The following is a 14,539-nucleotide window of genomic DNA, read 5'->3' as shown; positions in this document are numbered from 1 at the left end:
GTGCCCTTCTTGGCAAAAGATGATCACCCTTCCCTGCGTCCCTCCAGCTGGCAGAAACTGTGCCCTCTCTCAGCCAACAGCTGCACATCCAGGGACTTCCAGCCTGTGTGGGAGGAGCTGGGGTCCCCTTTCCGCTTGGCTCTCTATTGCCAAACTAGGAGCACTAGGTTCTTTGCTGTCTGCTTCTCTTTCCCTCCTTTGGGGAGTGATCAGGACTGATTGTTCCTCTATTGGAAGAGGTGATGATAGATAGCCCAGCGTCAGTGATTTCACTGCTCTCCCAGCTTCAGTCTAGTGACGTGAGATCACTCTCCTCATCCCCCAAAAATCTTCCACCTGAGGACCCCAGGTAAGTGGACACACCTAGTGTGACCTGAAGAAAGACCAGTTTTTCTCTGACCTTGGAAGGAGGTCTCTCAGAATCTAAGGAGTGGGCTGACTTTATGGCCAGCAGCTGTCCTTTTATCATCCTATTAACAGTCTTTAATAGTCTGGGAGAGGGACATGAAGGGCCCAAGACAGGAAGCTTCCTGTTTACCCCGAGGTCTAACAATGCCGCAGCTGGGTTGGGCGGCTATGGTTTCAGAGAAAAGTCATTTCCTTCTGAGACCCTGCTAAAACAGAAACCAGACACTTCTTGTACCTAGAAGTACATGGCTCTTTGTTCTTTAATGAAGGTGGGAGGAGAGGGAGGGTTTGACATGTCTTTACCAGTCCCCTGGGGGAGGAAAAAAGTCACTTATTCTTAACAGACAGACCTGTTCTCCATCCAAAAATGTAATGTGCAGGCCCAAGAGATTTTAAATCCTTGGATCCTTTTGGCAATTGTTTATTAACATCTATTTTAGAGAACTAAGGACTCAGCTATTCTCCTGTCCTCAAATAACTGTCTAACAAGTTCCTAGCTGAAACACAGCAACATTAAGATAGAAAGTGGTAACTTCTGAGGAGTAAAAGAACACTTAGCTGGGTGCCAGTGGCTCACACATATATTCCTAGCTGCTCAGGAGGCTGAGATATGAGGATCATGGTTCAAAGCCAGCCCAGCCAGGAAAGTTTGTGAGACTCTTAGCTCTACAAAAAAAAAAAAAAAAAATCCAGAATTGGGGGGAGGGGAGGGGGAGGGAATCCAGAAGTGGAACTGTGGCTCAAGTGATAGAGCGTTAGCCTTGAGCAAAAAAAAAAGTCGGGGAAAGTGTTCATGCACTGAGTTCAAGCCCCAGGACTGGCAAATAAGAATACTTTTAAGTTCGTGTGATGAGGACAAATTACAGTTTTAAGTGTACATTTAGAGAAGTATAGATGAGGTACAGAGCAAGTTTTCTAAATTCTCAAATGTAAATCCTCTCTAGTTTGGAATACCTGAAAAGACTTGGTAGAAAAAATGGTAGTTGAGCTGCTCTGAAAAAAATGGGTGGGATTTGAAAGCTGAAGGTAGAGAGGAATGTAGATGATAGGAAATGGAACAGAAAAGGAGAGCTAGATTTGAGTGGAGTTACTAAAATCTAGCTTTCAAAACTGGCCCAAGCCCCTATCTCCTGGGTAAACAAGGCAGATACTGAATTTCTAAGGTTCACTTTACTCTTCTGCAACTTGTAGATAATACAGTTAGCCCTCCCCCATCTGTGGGTGAGTCCCACATCTGTGGATCCAACCAACTGTGAGTGCAACAACACCACAAAAGGGATTGTCAGAAACGAGGTGTCCCTCTGTAGCCCAAATGATCCTTGAACTTGCACCCTTCCCAAGTGTTGGGATTCCAGGGTTGCTGGGATTATGTTTGTATGTATTTCTGTTTCATTACCTGTCATTTTCCCTGAACAACTCAACTTCCACTGAACCAAAAAGGTAAATAAAAATATAGATAGACCTGCTAAGATTTTTAAGAAAGCCAGTTTTCCTTAAGTATTGAAACAAGTATAAGTGAGTGGCAAAATTTTTTTTTTTTGGGGGGGGGGTCTGGTCGTGGGGCCTGAACTCTGGGCCTGGGTGCTGTCCCTCAGCTCTTCAGCTCAAGGCTAGCACTCTACCACTTGAGCCACAGCACCACTTCCGGCTTTTATCTTTTTGCTTATGTGGTGCTGAGGAATCGAGCCCAGGGCCTCAGGCATGCAAGGCAAGCGCTTTACCACTGAGCTACCTTCCCAGCCCAAGTAGCAAACATTTTTAAATATGCTGTTTAATCCACAAGCTTTTCCTTTCAGTTAAAAAACAAAAACAACTATGGGCTGGGAAAGTGGCTCAGTGGTAGAATGCTTGCCTTGCATGTATGAGGCCCTGGGTTCCATTCCTCAGCACCACATAAACAGAAAAAGCCGGAAGTGTTGCTGTGGCTCAAGCGTCTATAGAGCACTCGCCTTGAGCTGAAGAGCTGAGGGACAGCGCCCAGACCCAGAGTTCAGGTCCACGACCGGCAAAAAAAAAAAAAAAACAACTAGACAACTCAGTGAAACCAAGACACTATTTCAAAGTTTGGGTCATTTCAACTGTCAAATACGAGCTCTAGAGCTCTGAAAAAAGTTGTATATACCAAATGGGAAGAACATGATAAATATAAATGGAGCCATGACATTCCATGAAACAAAATTTTATGCTGGGCACTGGAGGCTCATGCCTGTAATCTAGCTACCTAGCAACTCAGGAAGCTGAGATCTGAGGATCGAGGTTCAAAGCCAGCCCAGGCAGGAAAGTCCCTGAGACTCTTATTTCCAGTTAATGACCAAAAAACTAAAAGTGGCACTGTAGTAGGGCACTAGCTTGAGCTGAAGAACTAAGGGACAGCGCCCAGAGTTCAAGCACCACTACTGACCAAAAAAATAAAAGGAGAAAGTATTATTGGAGATAGAGAATTTCATGAAGAAAGGAATGGTTACCAAAGTCCTATGTCATTAAGGTTAAAGAAAGGATAAGAAGGGCTAGGAGGGGCTGGGAAGGTGGCTCAGTGGTAGAGCGCTTGCCTTGCATGCCTGAGGCTCTGGGTTCGATTCCTCAGCACCACAGAAGAAAAAAGCTGGAAGTGGGTGCTGTGGCTCAAGTGGTAGAGCGCTAGCCTTGAGCTGAAGAACTGAGGGACAGCGCCCAGGCCCAGAGTTCAGGCCCCACAACCGGACCCAAAAAAAAAAAAAAAAAAAGGGCTAGGAATGTGGCTTAGTGGTAGAGTGCTTGCCTAGCATGTATGAAGTCCTGGGTTGGATTCCTCAGTACCACATACACAGAAAAAGCCAGAATTGGTACTGTGACTCAAGTGGTAGAGTGCTAGCCCTAAGCAAAAAGAAGCTCAGGGACAGTTCCCAGGCCCTGAGTTCAAGCCCCAGAATTGGCCAAAAAAAAAAAAAAAAATAGGATAAGAAAAATTATTGTTACACTGCTGTTATAGCTTGGCAGTAGAACACCATGCTAAGAAAAAAAAAAGGGGGGGGGAGTTAGGAATATAAAAAGCTGACTGCTATAACACCTCCTAAAACTCAGTGGGTGAATCACAAAAGTTTCCATCTTGTTTATATTATAGTCTATATAGGTTTGGGGAGAGTGAACCATCCTATGGAATCACTGTCCACTGTTTCACAATCCCTCTTTAGCTCATCAGAGTCCTCTGCTTCCAGAGGGGCATAAGGGGCCAACCTGGAGGAGATTCATACTACTGTACTTTCCTTCTACTAGCTAAGAACACAGGCTGGTGGCCACCTCTACTGCAAGACAGGGGAAAGTAGAGTTATTTTTCAGTGTAACTATATTGCAAATATTGCACAGGACATACTTATGCTAAGAAGTTCTTTATAGTTTATCTGGAATTCAATGTAACTAAGCATCCTGTATTTTTATTTATTTATTTTTTTGGGGGGGGTCTGGTCGTGGGGCCTGAACTCTGGGCCTGGGCGCTGCCCCTCAGCTCTTCAGCTCAAGACTAGCGCTCTACCACTTGAGCCACACCGCCACTTCTGGCTTTTTTCTTTTTGCTTATGTGGTGCTGGGGAATCAAGCCCAGGGCCTCAGGCATGCAAGGCAAGCGCTCTACCACTGAGCCACCTTCCCAGCCTGCATCCTGTATTTTTATTTTTTAAATCTGGCACCCCTACTGGAAGGGAAATGAAGCTTGGCTATGGTCCAGGAAAACAAAAAAAAATTGATAATTGTATGTCACTGCCTGCTTTTCTGGACCAAATACCTGTTCTCTTTCCCAAAAGAAACTACCTCAAATCTTAATCTGGTCATTACATTCAGCTCAGTTTCTCAACCAGCTTCAGAAATAGGTTTGGGGATTTTTTTGGCCCCAGTCCTGGGGCTTGAACTCAGGTTCTAGGCACCATCCCAAAAGATTTTGTGCTCAAGGTGAATGCTCTACCACTTGAGCCACAGCTCTTCTTCCAGCTTTTTGGTAATTAATTGGAGATCACAGTTCAATGGGCATTACTGCACAGGTTGGCTTCGAACCATTATCCTCAAATCTCAGAGTCCTGAACAGCTAGGATTTACAGGCATGAGCCACCAATGCCTGGCCAGAAATAGTTCTTTATGATGACCTTATGCATTAACAAAATGATCTGCACTTTACAAATACACCCAGTATACATTGGTAGACCAAGAAAAAGGATAACCTCACGTCAGAAGATTATGGTTCAAACCCAGCCTGAGCAGGAAAGTCCCTGAGACTCTTAACCAAAAAACAAAAACCGGAAGTGGAGCTGTGGCTCAACTGGTAGAGTGCTTGCCTTCAGCAAAAAAGCTCAGGGACAGCATTCAGGCCCTGAGTTCAAGCCCTGAGACTGGCACCAAAAACAAAAACAAAAAAAAGGAAAAAGAAAAGTAGGAAGAAGACTCAGTCCTTCCAGTTTCCCGGTAGCTAGGCAGAGCCACCCCTTCCCAGGGGCCAAGGGAAGTTCCTTGATTAGACTCTGATGTTGTTATAGGAAGGACTCCTTTGTCTTTTGTTCCCGTGGCTCACGGACCTGCCCTCTATGAAGTTCCTCTTGTTGATTGTCCTTCTTGGCCGGTGTGAGATGGGGTTTGTGGAGAATGCTATGCTATTATTGCCTGCTTCCTGCTGGTGAAAGCCTGGGGCCTAAACGATATTTTAAGTCTTAATCAGCCCAAGGCTTTGCAGAGAGGTGTTAAAATATATATTACATAAAGTTTACCATTTTGTCTTTTTTTTTCCCCCAGTCATGGAACTTGAATTCTGGGGCCTGGGTGCTGTCCCTCAGCTCTTCAGCTCAAGGCTAGTGTTCTACCACTTGAGCCACAGCGCCACTTCCAGTTTTCTGGTGGTTTATTGGAGATAATTGTCTCACGGACTTTTGTGCCTGGACTGGCTTTGAACCTTGATGCTCAGTCTCAGCCTCCTGAGTAGCTAGGATTACAGGCATGAGCCACCAGCACCCAACCTTGACTGCTTTTAAATGTAGAGTTTGTGGTATTAAACTTGTGCAACAATTGACACTATCCATCTCCCAAACTTTTCATCTTTTCAAGCTGAAATTCCATATGTATTCAGAAATGACTTCTCATCCCCTGCTTGCTCTCATCTCTGGCAACCATCCCTCTACTTTGTATCTACAAATGTGACTACTCTAGGTACCCATCCAAGTGGTATCAAGCAATATTTGTGCTTTTCTGTCTGGTTTATTTCACTTAACATGTCCTCAAGGTTCATCCATATTGCTCCTACAGTCAGAATGCCAGCAGCTCATTCAAGTGTCTGGAAAAGTGCAAGTGAGGCTTGCTCTGCCAATAAAGGCCAGGAGAGGGCGATAGTGAGGCCAATGTAAGAAGGGACTTGCTCCTCCAGTTTGCTTCACATGCCTGCTAGTAGTAAACAAGGCTTTCCTCGGGCCCCAGCAGGTTCTTTCTGATCTGCCATCAAGTCCACTTGGAAATTTTGTCTTTTTCTTTCTTCCCATTAACTACAGAACTGGTCACAGTCCCCACCTCAGAGATACCAGCAGCCAGCTGGACAGGATCTGCCCCTTAGAGGTTTGGGTTTCTCCTGCAAGCTTGAGTCACTGGTCACCAGCTCCAGATTTAGAGGTATGAGTGTAAGTTCTGTGAGGCCCCTCTGGGTTTCATAGTTTAGTAATTTCAAGCCCTTTCCCTTGTTTCCCAAGTTCCTGGGGTTACAGATGCTTCTTGCTGTGTCAGCAGTGCCTCCAGGATAGAGAATGTTTTACCCTTACAATTATCTATTTTTATTTTACTTTATATGTTAGTCATGGGACTGAACTCAGGGCCTGGGTGCTGTCCCTGAGATTTTTTTTCTCAAGGCTAGCACTCTACCACTTTGAGCCACAGCACCACTTCTGGTTTTCTGGTGGTTAATTGGAGATAAAAGTCTGCCAGGGAAGTGGTGCTGTGGCTCAAGTGGTAGGGCACTAGCCTTGAGCTGAAGGGCTGAAGGACAGTGCTCAGGCCCAGAGTTCAGGCCCCACGACTGACCAAAAACAAAACAAAACAAAATCATAAAAATCTGACATTTAAGGGGCTGGGAAGGTGGCTCAATGGAAGAGTGCTTGCCTTGCATGCATGAGGCCCTGGGTTTGATTCCTCAGCACCATATAAGCAGAAAAATCTGGAAGTGGAGCTGTGGCTCAAGTGGTAGAGTACTAGCCTTTAGCTGAAGAGCTGAGGGATAGGGCTTAGGCCCAGAGTTCAGGCTCCATGACTGACCAAAAAAAAAGTCTGCCAGACTTTCCTGCCCAGGCTAGCTTCAAACTGAGATACTCAACTCTCAGCCTCCTGAGTAGCTAGGATTACAGTTTTGAGCCACCAGCACCCGGCCCTTACAGTTATCTTCTAGTTAACCATTTTATACTTAGTCAACAATTCTCTATGCTAAATTTTCTCTGTCAATAACTGCTGTAGTTTCTATTGCATTGAGTAGACTGGCTGATGCAGAAATCAGTATTAGGAAATAAACTCCAAAAGATGAGATTAGGTAACTGGCTTGGATTTGTCACTGGATTTGAATGTGAAATGTGATACTATAATCAATTCATGGCATGCTTCTGCATCATAATTAAATTATCACCTACGGTAATTTGTGTTACCTAGCCACCTAACAAGTGCTTTGGGGGTCCAAGTGGTTGTTCCACTTAACTGTTGACTGTTACAATAATAATAATGACTATCAGGATATGGTGTGGAACAGATTCTTCTGATAACATCAGAGGCTCTACTGAAAGAAATGACAAATAGCTGGGCACTGGTGGCTCACGCCTAGCTACTCAGGAGACTGAGGTCTGAGGATCCTGCCTGAGCAGGAAAGTCCGTGAGACTCTCATCTCCAATTAATCAACAGAAAACCAGCAGTGGCTCTGTGGCTCAAGTGGTAGAGCATTCACCTTGAGACAAAGAGCTCCAGAACAGCGCTCAGGCCCAGAGTTCAAGACTCACGACAAAAAAAAAAAAAAAAAAAAAAGCCAGGTATGGTGGTACAGACTGTAATGCCTGTATTCCAAGAAGACTGAGGCAAGAGGATGGAGAATTGGAGACCAGCTTGGGCTATATAGCAAGAATATAGCCAGGCACCAGTGGCTCACACCTGTAATCCTAGCTACCCAGGATACAGAGATCTGAGGATCACAGTTCAAAGCCAGCCAGGGCACAAAAGTCCAATAAACCACCAGAAAACTGAAGAGCTGAGGGACAGTGTCCAGGCCCAGAGTTCAAGCCCCACAATGACAAAAAATAAAAATAAAAAAAGAATATAACTCAAAAAAGAGAAACAAGGTGGGGCACCAGTGGTTCATGCCTGTGATCCTAGCTACTTAGGAGGCTGAGATCTGAGGATCATGGTTCAAAGCCAGCTTGGGCAGGAAAGTCCATGAGACTCTTTTTTTTTGGGGGGGGGAGGGGGGCCCGGTCGTGGGGCCTGAACTCTGGGCCTGGGTGCTGTCCCTCAGTTCTTCAGCTCAAGGCTAGCATTCTATCTATCACTTGAGCCACAGCGCCACTTCTGGCTTTTTTTTTTCCTGCTTATGTGGTGCTGAGGAATCGAACCCAGGGCCTCATGAATGCAAAGCAAGTGCTCTACCACTAAGCCACCTTCCCAGCCCTCCATGAGACCCTTATCTCCAATTAGCCACCAGAAAACTGGAAGAGATGCTGTGGCTCAAGTGGTAGAGTGCTTGCCTTGAGCTGAAGAGTTGAAGGACAGCACCCAGCCACAGAGTTCAAGCCCCACAATCGACAAAAAAAAAAAAAAAAAAAAAAGGAAACAGGGCCAGGCACTGGTGGTTCATGCCTATAATCCTAGTTACTTAAGAGGCTGAGATCTGAGGAACATGGTTTGAAGCCAGCCCCTGCAGGAAAGTGTGTGTGTGAGCCCTGGGGCTTGAACTCAGGGCCTGGAAACTGTCTCTGAGCTTCTTTTGCTCAAGGCTAGCACTCTACCACTGGAGCCACAGTGCTACTTCCAGCTTTTTCTGTTTATGTGGTTCTGAGGAATTAAACCCTAGGTTTGATGCATGCTAGGCAAGCACTCTACCACTAAGCCACATTCCCCCCTCCCCCCAATGAGGCTTTTTTTTTTTTTTTTTTTTTTGGTTGGTTGTGGATCTTGAACTCTGGGCCTGGGCGCTGTACCTGCAGCTCAAGGCTAGCACTCTACCACTTGAGCCACAACACCACTTCTGGTTTTCTGGTGGTTATTTGGAGATAAGAGTCTCATGGACTTTCCTGCCTGGGCTGGCTTGTGATCCTCAGATCTCAGCCTCCTGAATAGCTAGGATTACAGGTGTGAGCCACCAGTGCTCAGCTCCCCAGGAGGCTCTTATCTCCAGTTAATAACAGAAAAAGCTTGAAGTGGCACTGTGGCCCAAGTGGTCGAGTGCTAGCCTTGAACAAAAAGGAGCTTAGGGATAGCACCCAAGCTCAGAGATCAAGCTCCAGGATTGGCAAAAAAAAAAAAAAAAAAAAAAGGGGGGGGGAGTGTGGGAGGAGTAGAGGCCAGACAAGCGGCTTACACCTGTAATCTCTGCTACTTGAGAGACAAAGATCAAGAGTATTGTGATTTGGGGCCAATCAAGGCAAAAAGTTACCAGACACCCATCTCAGTAAGCTGGACATGGTGCTGTCTGTCATCCTAGCTATAGGATCCTGGGGTAAGGCTAGCCCTGGACAAAAACACAAGACCCTGTCTAGCAAGCTTAAAGCTTCAGTTCAAACCACAGTACAGGCAAGAAAGAAAGAGAAAAGGAGAGAAGATGAAAGGAGAGGAGGAGGAAGAGAGGAGAGAAGAGAAAATAAGTTATTTTCTTTTTATTCTTTTTTTTTTTTTTTTTTTGGTCGGTCGTGGGGCTTGAACTCTGGGCCTGGGCGCTGTCCCTCAGCTCTTCAGCTCAAGGCGAGCGCTCTACCACTTGAGCTACAGCACCACTTCCGGTTTTCTGGTGGTTTATTGGAGATAGGAGTCTTGCGGTCTTTCCTGCCTGGGTTGGCTTTGAACCGCGATCCTCAGATCTCAGCCTCCTGAGTAGCTAGGATTACAGGCGTGAGCCATCAGCGCCCGGCTTCTTTTTATTCTTTTTGTCAGTCACGGGCTTGAACTCTGGACATTGGCACTGTCCCTGGTAAGGAAACGCCACCGCCTCACAGATGAATCTCCGCCCTGGATGGCAGCACCCGCACAGTAGGTGAGGCACCTCCCACTTCCGGCCCCCGAGGATATAAAAGGGGTCCTCCGAGCCGCCGCTGGGCTCCATTTTTCTCTTTTCCTCGGGAGAGCTTGTCTGGTTAGCTCTGCCAACAATAAATCTTGTGCCCCTGACATTTTGTCGGTGTGGTCTTTTGGGCACCTTTTTTACTTTCATCCCTGAGCTTTTTTGCTCTACCACTTTGAGTCATGATTCCACTTCTGGTTTTTGGTTGTTAATTGAAGATAACGGTCTCAAGGACTTTGGTTGTTCCTGTTGCCTGCCCGGGATGGCTTTGAACCACTAGCCTCAGAGCTCAGCCTCCTGAGTAGCTAGTATTACAGGTGTAAGCCACCAGCACACAGCTTGCGCTAAATTCTTTACTTCAGCTCAAGTTATGGTCCTAATATGAGGTAGTAGAGAAGCAGCCACTCAAAGAATTTCAGCCTATAAAACTTGCAGATGCAGGATAAGCAAATTAACCAAAACTTGCCAGCCAATAAAATGAAGGTAAGGGTGACCAAAAAATGAGGAAGAGAGGCTAGGAATGTGGCTTAGAAGTAGAGTGCTTGCATAGCATGCATGAAGCCCTGGGTTCAGTTCCTTAGTACCACATAAATAGAAAAAGCCAGAAGTAGCGCTGTGGCTCAAGTGGTAGAGTGCTAGCCTTGAGCAAAAGGAGCTTAAGGACATTGTCCAGGCCCTGAGTTCAACCCCCAGGACTGACACCAAAAAAAAAAAAAAAAGTGGGGAGTATGCTAAGGTGTTACAAGCTATTACATTCCTACTTAACCCACATGTTCTGTCTTTACATAAGGCAACTGGATCTTGGAGAATGATGACTGAATTACAATGAATTTATTAAGACAATGACACTAATCTTGACTAGTTGTAGTAGTGATGGTGGTGTTTGATGTTCAGTTGTTGACTAGGTATGTTATTGCTTTCCCTTGTGGGATTTGTTTTTTTTTTTTTTTTTTTTTGGCGGTTGTGGGGCTTGAACTCTGGGCCTGGGTGCTGTCCCTCAGCTCTTCAGCTCAAGGCGAGCGCTCTACCACTTGAGCTACAGCGCCACTTCCGGTTTTCTGGTGGTTTATTGGAGATAGGAGTCTCATGGTCTCTCCTGCCCGGGCTGGCTTTGAACCGCGATCCTCAGATCTCAACCTCCTGAGTAGCTAGGATTACAGGCGTGAGCTACCGGCGCCCGGCTGTGGGATTTGTTTTTGATTTGTTGGTTGATTAGTTGGCTGGTTTGTTGGTTGATTGGTGTTGGTTGGCTGGTTGGTTAGTTGGTTAGATGACTGGCTGGTTGGCTGGTTGATTAGTTGGTTGATTGGTTGGCTGGTGGCTGATTGGTTGGTTTTGTGCTGATGAACTCTGACAAACCAGAAATAGATGCCATGGGGAAACAGGCCAAATTAAGGGTGGGAAGGAAACCCCACAAGAGTGCATGGGCCTTGTTAGCCCAGTGAGCTCCTTCCCATAGTTTAGCATGCTCCTTCCCCTTTCCACAGCTTAGCATGCTCCCTTCCTAGGCAACACTAAGCCCATGTAGTAAAGGCAGTAAATAATCAACTTCCAACCCCCTTTACCTTGGGATGGCACTTTTCTGGGGCAGCTACCACCCTAGAAGGGAACAAGAGCCCCTTAGAGTGACCTTCAGGTCTGGGCAGCTGCAGGGCCCTTTATCATCTACTATTTGGACAGCAGCCATAAATCCTAGTCCAACGTGATGAAGCCGCTGATCCTCAAGTCCACACCAGGGTCTCTGCCTCCAAGCCCCTTCTAACTCCTCCTAAACGTCCTAGGTTATATACAGACAATAGCCGGCACTTCTCACTCTTCTCGTGAGAAGGGGTCTTTTGGGTCCCTTTGCTGGCAATAGACCTTTTTTTTTTTTTTTTTTTTGGTCGGTCATGGGGCCTGAACTCTGGGCCTGGGCGCTATCCCTCAGCTCTTCAGCTCAAGGCTAGCGCTCTACCACTTGAGCCACAGCACCACTTCCGGCTTTTTTTCTTTTTGCTTATGTGGTGCTAAGGAATCGAACCCAGGGCCTCATGCAAGGCAAGCGCTCTACCACTGAGCCACCTTCTCAGCCCGCAATAGACCTTTCTTTGTTCTCTGTACCTCTAGGTCTGCACAGCTTTCTGGCAAAGTCTGATATACTCTAACAGGCCTCCTACCTCAGAGAAACATGTGAGGGTGCAATGCCCCGAACATAGCAGCTACTCTCTGGCTGCTCTGCACTTGGAGATATCAGACTGAAGGCTATTCCAACCAAAGGCTCCTACAGACTCTCCAACATGAGAAGGTAAGTCGCAGAACAGATCTCTAGGATTTTGAAGTAAATACCCTTTTTCTTGCTTTTGAGCCCTGGTGAAAGCCTGCCTAGCAAGTTACCCTGAATTCAAGCCCCAATACTGTTTAAAGAATTTAAAAAAAAAGAAGAAGTTGAAAGCCTAACCACAAGATATTAAGTAACTGTGTGACCTGAGCTTCTCACCATGGGTCAGGTGATATCTCGACCACCAAGCCATGCAAGCAATCTCTCTTCAGATGAAAATGGTATATATGAGGCTCCTGTGGTTCACGCTTGTAATCCTAGCTACTTGGTCTGAGATCTGGAGGATCAAGGAAGGGTCAAAGCTGCCCGAGGAGAAAAGTCCACAAGACTCTACCTCTAAAAATAATCAGTAAAAAGCTGGGCTAGAGGCATGGCTCAAAATGATAATGTTGTCTAAGTGAGCATGCAAGTATGAAGTCCTGACTTCAAACTGATACAAAAAGAAGGAGGAGAAGGAAGAGAAGAGGAGGAGAAAAAGGAGGAGGAGGAAGAGGAGAAGGAGGAAGAGGGAAGAGGAACAGGAAGGAGGAGGAGAAGAAAAGAGGCTTAGCTGAGAATAGTAGCACATGCTTGTGATCTCAAGCCTTGATGGGCTAAGGCAGGAAGATCTGAAGTTCTACACCAGCCAGAGCTACACGTGGAATTTGAAATTAGTCTGACCTGCCAGACCCTGCCTCATAACACAATAAGACAAGAGGCTTAGAGGTATGGCTCAAATGGTATAGAGTATTTGCCTAGCAACCCTGACTTCAAACTCTAGTACTGTCTACTAACAAAGAAGAAGGAGCTCAAACATGGCTGGAGGGGAGAGCATGAGTAAGTTACCTGAGCAGGTAGTTTTCCTTTGGCCCCGCTCCTGCTGTACTGCCTCCATGGGGAGTTCCATCTACAGCCTGGTTCCAGATGGTTCTGCACCATATGCTAGCACCACAGGAGAGGATGGCTGACACATGATGGCCCTGATCAAAGGTGATCCTGAAAGACGGTGTGTGCTAGTGCTGAGGAGGCAAATCCTTCAGAGAAAAAGAGTCAGATCAGAAGTCTATAAACAGCTGAGATTCCGGCAGGGAACAAAGGGACTATGGAATGAATAGTAAGAAAATAAAGCTATGAATAGTAACTATCATCTTGTGACATCATTATGTAATCATTATGTAAATACTAAATAAGGCCTGGGGTAGAAGGCGTTACCTAGCAGGTGCAACCCCATGAGTTCATTCCCCAGTATAACAAGTGTGTTTGTGTGTGTGTGTGTGTGTGTGACTTTCTCTTTTCCTTCCTATTATTTCACTCAATTTTTGTTCAAAGTTTACAATTCAGTTCTCAGTTAATAAAATTTTCAGATATGAATGTCACTGGTTTTAATAATTTTTTTTTTCCGGGGCTGGGAAGGTACTCAGTGGTAGAGTGCTTGCCTTGCATGCATGAGGCCCTAGGTTCGATTCCTCAGCACCACATAAGCAGAAAAAGCCAGAAGTGGTGCTGTGGCTCAAGTGGTAGAGCGCTAGCCTTGAGCTGAAGAGCTGAGGGACAGTGCCCAGGCCCAAAGTTCAAGCCCCATGCCACAGCGCCACTTCCAGCTTTTTTCATTTTGCTTATGTTGTGCTGAGGAATCAAACTCAGGGCCTCAGGCATGCAAGGCAAGCGCTCTACCACTGAGCCATCTTCCCAGACCCACGACCTACAAAAATTAAAAAAAATTTTTTTTTTCTTGGCTACTGGAGTTTTGAACTCCAAGCCTTCCTCTACAACTTGAGCCAATCCTAAGCCTGGTTTGGGGGAATTGTTAACGTATCCCAGAGAAGAATCAGTAGGATTGTACATCTCCTCATGTTGCAGGTAGGTGAGACTATGTATTGAATATGCATTTCCGAAAGATAGTTACACTTTAAAAAATGTAAAAGACAGATTTTCCTTGGGGGGGGGGGGAGGCTTGAACTCTGGATCTAGGCTCTGTCCTTCAGCTCTTTAACTCAAGGCAAGAGCTCTACCACTTGAGCCACAGTGCAACTTCCAGTTTTCAGGTGGTAATCGGAGATGAGTCTCACGGACTTTACTGCCTAGGCTGGCTTTGAACTGCAATCCTCATATCTCAACCTCCTGAGTAGCTAGGATTATAGGCATGAGCCCCAGCACCAATTTATGATAATATCTTTCTAAACCAAACCTTCCAGAGTGGGGACTCTTCAAACTGTATTCTGCTTTGCCAGCTGGACCTATGCTTGGCTATGCCAATAGGGGGCACTAGAGGGAGACTGCAGAGCTGGAAGGGAGGAAATTTCACACCTTGGTACTTCCTGTTCCATTGACAGTAAACCCAACAATGAATGCTCTTTCACCTTGGCAGAATAGAAACTAAATTTAGTTTCCAGGTATTCCGTTAGGCTTTATCATGCCCTACCTCAAAGACCCTAGGCATCAGCCAGCTTAGCACCACTTCCTCAGAGGGGCCCTGGCTCTGACCCTGTAAGTCATACTAATTCTAGACTTTACTTTGTTCCTTGCTGCAGAGATTGGTCATTGCTTCCTGCTGATGCTACCTCTGTAATTCCATACCTTTCCAGTTGCC

At 45.9% G+C, this 14,539-nt stretch overlaps 1 long non-coding RNA gene across 1 annotated transcript; it reads left to right on the top strand.

The window, feature by feature from the left end:
• The first annotated feature begins 218 nt into the window (after positions 1 to 218).
• LOC138838260 (uncharacterized) lies at positions 219 to 13,040 on the top strand. Its single transcript, XR_011375576.1, has 3 exons — positions 219 to 349; positions 5,907 to 6,024; positions 11,760 to 13,040. It is a non-coding gene; the product is annotated as an uncharacterized lncRNA (long non-coding RNA).
• Positions 13,041 to 14,539: the final 1,499 nt, after the last annotated feature.

This window comes from Dipodomys merriami, unplaced genomic scaffold (genome assembly GCF_024711535.1).
Source record: "Dipodomys merriami isolate MVZ:Mamm:240054 unplaced genomic scaffold, mDipMer1.0.p SCAF_28, whole genome shotgun sequence".
Classification (NCBI taxonomy): Eukaryota; Metazoa; Chordata; class Mammalia; order Rodentia; family Heteromyidae; genus Dipodomys; species Dipodomys merriami.
The sequence above is the reverse complement of the archived record's forward strand: the minus strand, read 5'-3'. Positions and strand labels throughout refer to the sequence as shown.